Source organism: Pan troglodytes, chromosome 15 (genome assembly GCF_028858775.2).
Source record: "Pan troglodytes isolate AG18354 chromosome 15, NHGRI_mPanTro3-v2.0_pri, whole genome shotgun sequence".
NCBI lineage: Eukaryota > Metazoa > Chordata > Mammalia > Primates > Hominidae > Pan > Pan troglodytes.
In genome coordinates this window covers 80782866-80788865 of record NC_072413.2, presented here as the reverse complement: position 1 = coordinate 80788865, position 6000 = coordinate 80782866, and the positions used below count along the sequence as shown (strand labels likewise).

The following is a 6000-nucleotide window of genomic DNA, read 5'->3' as shown; positions in this document are numbered from 1 at the left end:
CAAATGAGAAAGCGGAGGTTGCAGTGAGCCAAGATCACACCACTGCTCTCCAGCCTGGGCAACAAAAGGAGACTCCATCTCAAAAAAAAAAAAAAAAAGAAAGAAAGAAAAGAACAGAAAGAAAAAAAATCACTAGTGCAGATATTGAGAAACCCTGCATTTTGCCTCTTCTTGAATAATTATTAAAATGCTCTAATTTCACTGTATTTGCACAATTGTGTTCTCATTTTTTTCCCTTTCTTTGGTTATACACTACCTTTTCCCCTGAAAAATAAGAAAAACCTGAAAGGACAGAGAAAAAGTTAAATAGCATAGAGAACACTAGAAAGCAAAAGATTTCACGTTTTTCTTCATTTTATTGTACCCCCAAACCTAATCTAATTTAAAAGAAAGGTGGTACAAAGGATGTTAAAATCCACAAAAAAATTAGTTAGAAGTAAGTTTAAAAAGTACATGATTAAAACAATTTTCTTCAAACAAGAATCTGGAAAAAATTACCAAGTTTACAGATTTTATATTTGGGGAATCAGTAAGATTCCGACTTGCAAACAGAACTGGATTCAAATCTTAGATCTACCAATTAATCATCCTCTGATCTTTCTAGAAACCTAAGTTATTTCAGATGTTGAAAAAGTTTGAAAATATTCTCTCTCAGCATTTTTGGTAGGGTTTTCAATATCATATGCAATGTTCCAGCAAACTTTGCATCTGACCCAGAGTAGGCCCTGAGAACTGCAAAAATTCTCAGCATACAACCCTTTCCAAACTCCTGCACTAAGAGACTTCACCAAATGCTAGCATGGCTTCTAGAAGCTTAAGGTGGTGCCCCTATTATGACTCCAATTCCTCCTAAAAGGTATGTCCGAGAAAGTTCAATGCTGCTAGAAAAGCTTACTATCTGTTTCAGCTAAAACCTAGTGAGGCTGATAGCTCCCTAAACCTCCTCTTAGAGCAGTTACTTCAGAAAGTTTGCAATTATAAATCCTTTCTCTGCCCCTTTGAGATGGAAATCTACCACCCAGAACTGTCTCCTCAAGGACTTGGAAATAATTCTTTGAAATGTAAAGATTCAAGAAAATAACTCTCACTCCCACTCCCTGTGGGAGGCTAAGGGGCTAACTTCAGTGGGCAGGCAATGGGCTTCTTGCTCCAACTTGCAAAACTACGCCTGTCATAAAGACATGAGAGTTTTGTTTCTCTTCCAGATAAGTGCCAATTAGCAATCCTGAATAACCAAGTGAGTCACATGAACCAAACTCTCTTAGTGACCTCTCAGTGTCTTTCTTTCAGCCCACCCCAGCATTTTAAAATTCTCCTGCCTTTTGGTTTGGCAAAGTTGAGCTCAGTTTACTCTGAACTCTCTTCCCTACTGCAATAGTTATCATTGAATAAAATCTGTCTCTGTTGCCTTTAACTAGTGTCCAGCTTTGTTTCTCTTTGACAACTCTTACAAACAACAATAGTAGCTGTCACAATGTGGCGATTTCTTAAATATCCTGCCAGCAGAATAATGAAAAGAACAATGAGGCATCTGTCTGTAAATGGGAATTTTCTTAAAGACTATTGTTACAACTTTGTAGGTGAAGGAAGACTTTCCTTTCACTCTCTAAAGTTTCTTTAACAGTCTATGAAATATAGTGACAACAGCCAGATCAGCAGGACAAAAGGTATACAAATTTACTATGTGCTTGGGGGCATCACTAGAAAAAGAGTAAATACACAAAAAATAAGCGAGATTTAGAATATATGCCATCCTCTAAGGAGAGAGGAGAGGACAAATGTAGACAACTTAGAGGAGAGTAAATTATTTTGGGGAAGATAAATGCACCCTTAGAACAAGAGGTGATAGGTTTGTGACAAAGTCTGTCTGGGTGTGGTGCCAACTTCTAGAGTCTCCTCTCCTGTGATAAGAGTTAATCTTGTGTAGGGAATGGGAAAATGTTGGTCAAAGGGTACAAAGTTACAGTTAGACAGGGGCATATTGAATTCTATTAAGTATTCACAATGGTGGCTTTGTTAATTAGCTTCATTCAATGATTCCGCACTGTGCCTGTGTGTGTGTGTATAATAACATCAATGTGTATCCCATAATTATATACAATTATAATTTGTCTAAAATTTTCATTTGATCTTAAGAAAAAGAATTTTTTAAACAAAACTCCCAGATTGATGAAATTTCCAGGGAAAGGACTGATGACAATTGATTTCCTTTTGGAATATCTGTCTTTACACAGATAAGAGGAGTTCCGAGAAAGCCTCTTCCTGCATTTGCTGTGTTTCAAGTGTCCTCCGCTCAAAGTAATCCATACACCAAGGCAGCATATGTTAGGGTGGCATGTCCTGATCATCTTCAACTTGCTCCTCAGACAAAAAGAGATGAAAATGTCACATTAGTTAAGGTAAGACTAGATATTTTGTATGTTTGCTTTCAAATTTATCATCCATCAAAGAGAGCTCTGTAGGGGTCACCACAATCTGATCAGGAAAACATTTTGTGTTTGAACATAAGTCCAACACTATTTCCCAAAGCAAGAAAAGAAAAGTCAGTTGAGTCAGGGATGATGTACAGATACTTACCTCCTCAATTGGATCTTAGGCACAGATGAGCTGATGATCAACACATCTCACATCCCTGATTCAGTAGAAGTCTGTAGGAGTCAGTCAGGTTTGCATGCAGGAGTAGGCAGAAGATAGCAAATAGGATTCAGATACCAGTCAGGGGTGGATTTTTCAGTTGATAATGTGAAACAAACTTAATGATTTTTCTCATGATAACAAGCAAAACAGCCAAATACAGGGCTTTGTGCAACAAAGTCACAACCCAAAGAGACCATTAACGTCACACTTAATTTCAGCCATATTAATTTAAAGGAGAAAATGCATGAATCTTGACAGTGTCCCACTTGGAACTGGGGATAGGAGAAGACAACACAGGAAACCTTTCCCTACTCCCCTGCTTCTTTACTCCAAAACATCCAAACATATGTATTTGATCTTCTTACAAATAATTTAGTATAAGGAATGATCACTTTGATTTGAGCAACAAAGTTACTTTAGGAAGAGCATAAGATTCTAGTCCAGAATCCACTTTAAAAAATTATTTTTATGGACAGTACTGCCACAGTAACTTATCACACCCCAAATCCTCTGAAATCTAGGCACTTTGGAGGGCAACCTAGATGGCAAAGGAAGAACAGGCTCAAGTGACAAGATCCATGAGTCATAGTTCCAATTCACTAGCAGTTTGCTATGGGAAACTGCCTCTATATCTACAAAATAATGACCTTCAATTGTTTTTTGTTGTTGTTGAATGCCCTTTCAATTGGAACCTTCTCTCTTATTTTTCAAATTGTAGGAGTTGAAAGGTCTAATACTGGGGCCATTGTAATAGGAAAGAGACCTGAACATAACATTTTAGCTGTGTATTTAACAGAAACCGAGAATCAGACTGCATCTGTTTGCATCTTTATATCTTTTATTATTTTCATAATAGTCCTACTTTCCAGAAAGGGAGTAATGAAAAGAAACAATAATAGATTTTATAAAATTAGGGCTCCTTTGTAAATACAGAAAACAAAATTTCATGCCACAAATTAGAAATTGTAAAGATTAAGGGATAGCATGTGGTCATCTATGTTTCTTCAGCTCTGCTAGTTTTAAAAATAATGTAGTGAACTGGGTTTTCTATAGCACTCTCAATAAATGTGCATACTGATTAATTTTTCTACAAATATTTTTCCATTTGTTGACTCATTTGATTATCAACCCTGTGGTAGTAGCTACTGTTAGATGCGTGAACAGCATTCATGTTAATACTCATTATATATTGTGGATTTTCCAACTATGTCCAATGGCATAGACAGGTAAGGGAGGAGACCACCCCTCATATTGTCTTATGCCCAATTTCTGCCTCCAAAGAAAGAAGAAGTAAAAACTAAAAGGCAGAAATGAAATCCACAAGCAGACAGTCTGGAGCCACACCCTGGGCCTGGTAGTTAAAAATCGACCCCTGACCTAATCAGTTATTTGCATAAAAAGGCACTGTGAAGATCCCTGTCCTGTTCAGTTCCTTTCTAATTACCTGTGTATGCAGCCCCCAGTCAATACCCCTGCTTGCTCAATCGATCATGACCCTCTTAAGCGGACCCCATTAGAGTTGTGAGCCTTTAAAAGGGACAGGAATTGCTCACTCTGGGAGCTCAGTTGTTGGAGACATGAGTCTTGCAGAAGCTCCCGGCCAAATAAAGACCTTCCTTCTTTAACTCAGTGTTTGAGGGGTTTTGTCTGCAGCTTGTCCTGCTACACAGGTATAGCAAGAAAAAAACAGAACCAAAAACAAGAACCAAACTGATGGCACAGATTGGAGGTCATAGATAGCTTTGATAGCAATGAGGAGGGATTAAGAGCCTGAGTACAGTGAACCAAGACAAGAATGATAGATGAGAGAATTGAAGCAGCTAGTATAGACAAACCATTCATGGAGTTCTACTTTAAATGAGAACAGATTAATAGCAGAGAACAAGTAGGAGACACAGAAACTAAGTTAGGGAATATTACAGTATGTTCAAATGCTGATGGGGATAACAAAGCAGAGAGAAAATTTGATTGATAAGATAGCAGATGGTTGAGCTAGTTAGAAAGCTGCCTGCTGGAGGCTGGGTGCTATGGCTTATGTCTGTCATCTCAGCACTTTGACAAGCCAAGGTAGGTAGATCGCTTGAGCCCAAGAGTTAGAGACCAGCATGGGAAACATGGTGAAACCCAATCTCTGCAAAGAATGAAAAAAAAAAAAAATACCTGGGTGTGGTGGTGGGTGCCCATAGTCCCAGCTACTCTGGAGGCTGAGACAGGAGGATCACTTAAGCCTGGGAGATAGAGACTGCAGTGAACCAAGATTGTGCCACTGCACTCTAGCCTGGGCAACAGAGTGAGACCCTGTCTCAAGAAACAAAACAAAACAAAACAAAAAAACTTCTTGGAAGAGATAGCATTTTAGCTTTGATTCAATATGCATTTGAGAAGAGAGAGTGGGAGGTGTGCACTTCACTAGTGGTAGTGGGCAAAACATGGGCTTTTGGTTAAGCCCTATCCCATCTGAATTTCCTGTCCACAACAGAGTTAATTTCTGTTGTCAGCAGCATCTTAAAAGGCAGTAAAGTAGAAAAGCCACAAGTATCATCAGGCTTTACAACACCATTATTAATGCGCATATTCCACAGACCTAATACCTGTAGCACCATCTTGGAAATAGGCCTGTGGAAAATGTTGTTCCTCATAATGAGAAACATGCTGCCCTATTTATTTTCTAATGTTCATGGTGTTACCTGCTCAGTTTGTGACTCTGATGCAGGCATCAGCTGGTGTATACTGAACTCTTGGAAATCTGTGTATAATGAGATAGGAATTACTTGCATAGTGTGGGAGAGTCCAAATCTCTTCCCAAAAATGTTTTGGTTTCCCTTCTAAGGCTTATGATTATATGGTTGAGAACCAGTAACAACCTGTGCTATGTTTGGTGTTGTTCACGTCCCTGTGATGAAAACAACATCTTTTATCATTTTATTCAAAAGTACACATACTCCCAAATTCCAATGACTTTAGGGACGTTGCTGAGGCCAAGAGGGAGGGCAGGGAAGGGCAATTCATGTGTTGTATGATCCCCGTTGTGCTCAAAAGGCCTTCTCCTATTTTTTTTCCTTCCTACATTCTCCCTTTGCGCTTCACATTCTCCTTCCCAGACCCCCCAGCCGCTGCATAGTCTCCGCTCTTCTTCAGAATAACTGCTCCCTGATGAGAAATCTCAACTCAAGCTGAATTACCCAAGCAGGCTTATTAAGCTATTTTCCCAATAAAGAAAAATAAATTTTGATGCCTACCTCCAAGAACACAGAACTTTTTCATCTTGTTATTCAACTACTACCAGGAATATTATTCTTAATTCCTTAATGAACTAGTTAAGGAATTCCGAATAGGAGTTACTGTGACTCCTGTAAGTAAGAA

General features: G+C 38.6%; 1 long non-coding RNA gene across 1 annotated transcript in view; it reads right to left on the bottom strand.

Annotated features, from left to right (window-relative positions):
- Positions 1-341: 341 nt before the first annotated feature.
- LOC104002119 (uncharacterized) overlaps positions 342-6000 on the bottom strand; it is a 164273-nt gene continuing 158614 nt past the window's right edge. Inside the window, exon 5 of the long non-coding RNA XR_008539062.2 lies at positions 342-2358. This is a non-coding gene — a long non-coding RNA (uncharacterized LOC104002119). The remainder of the gene's footprint in view (positions 2359-6000) is intronic.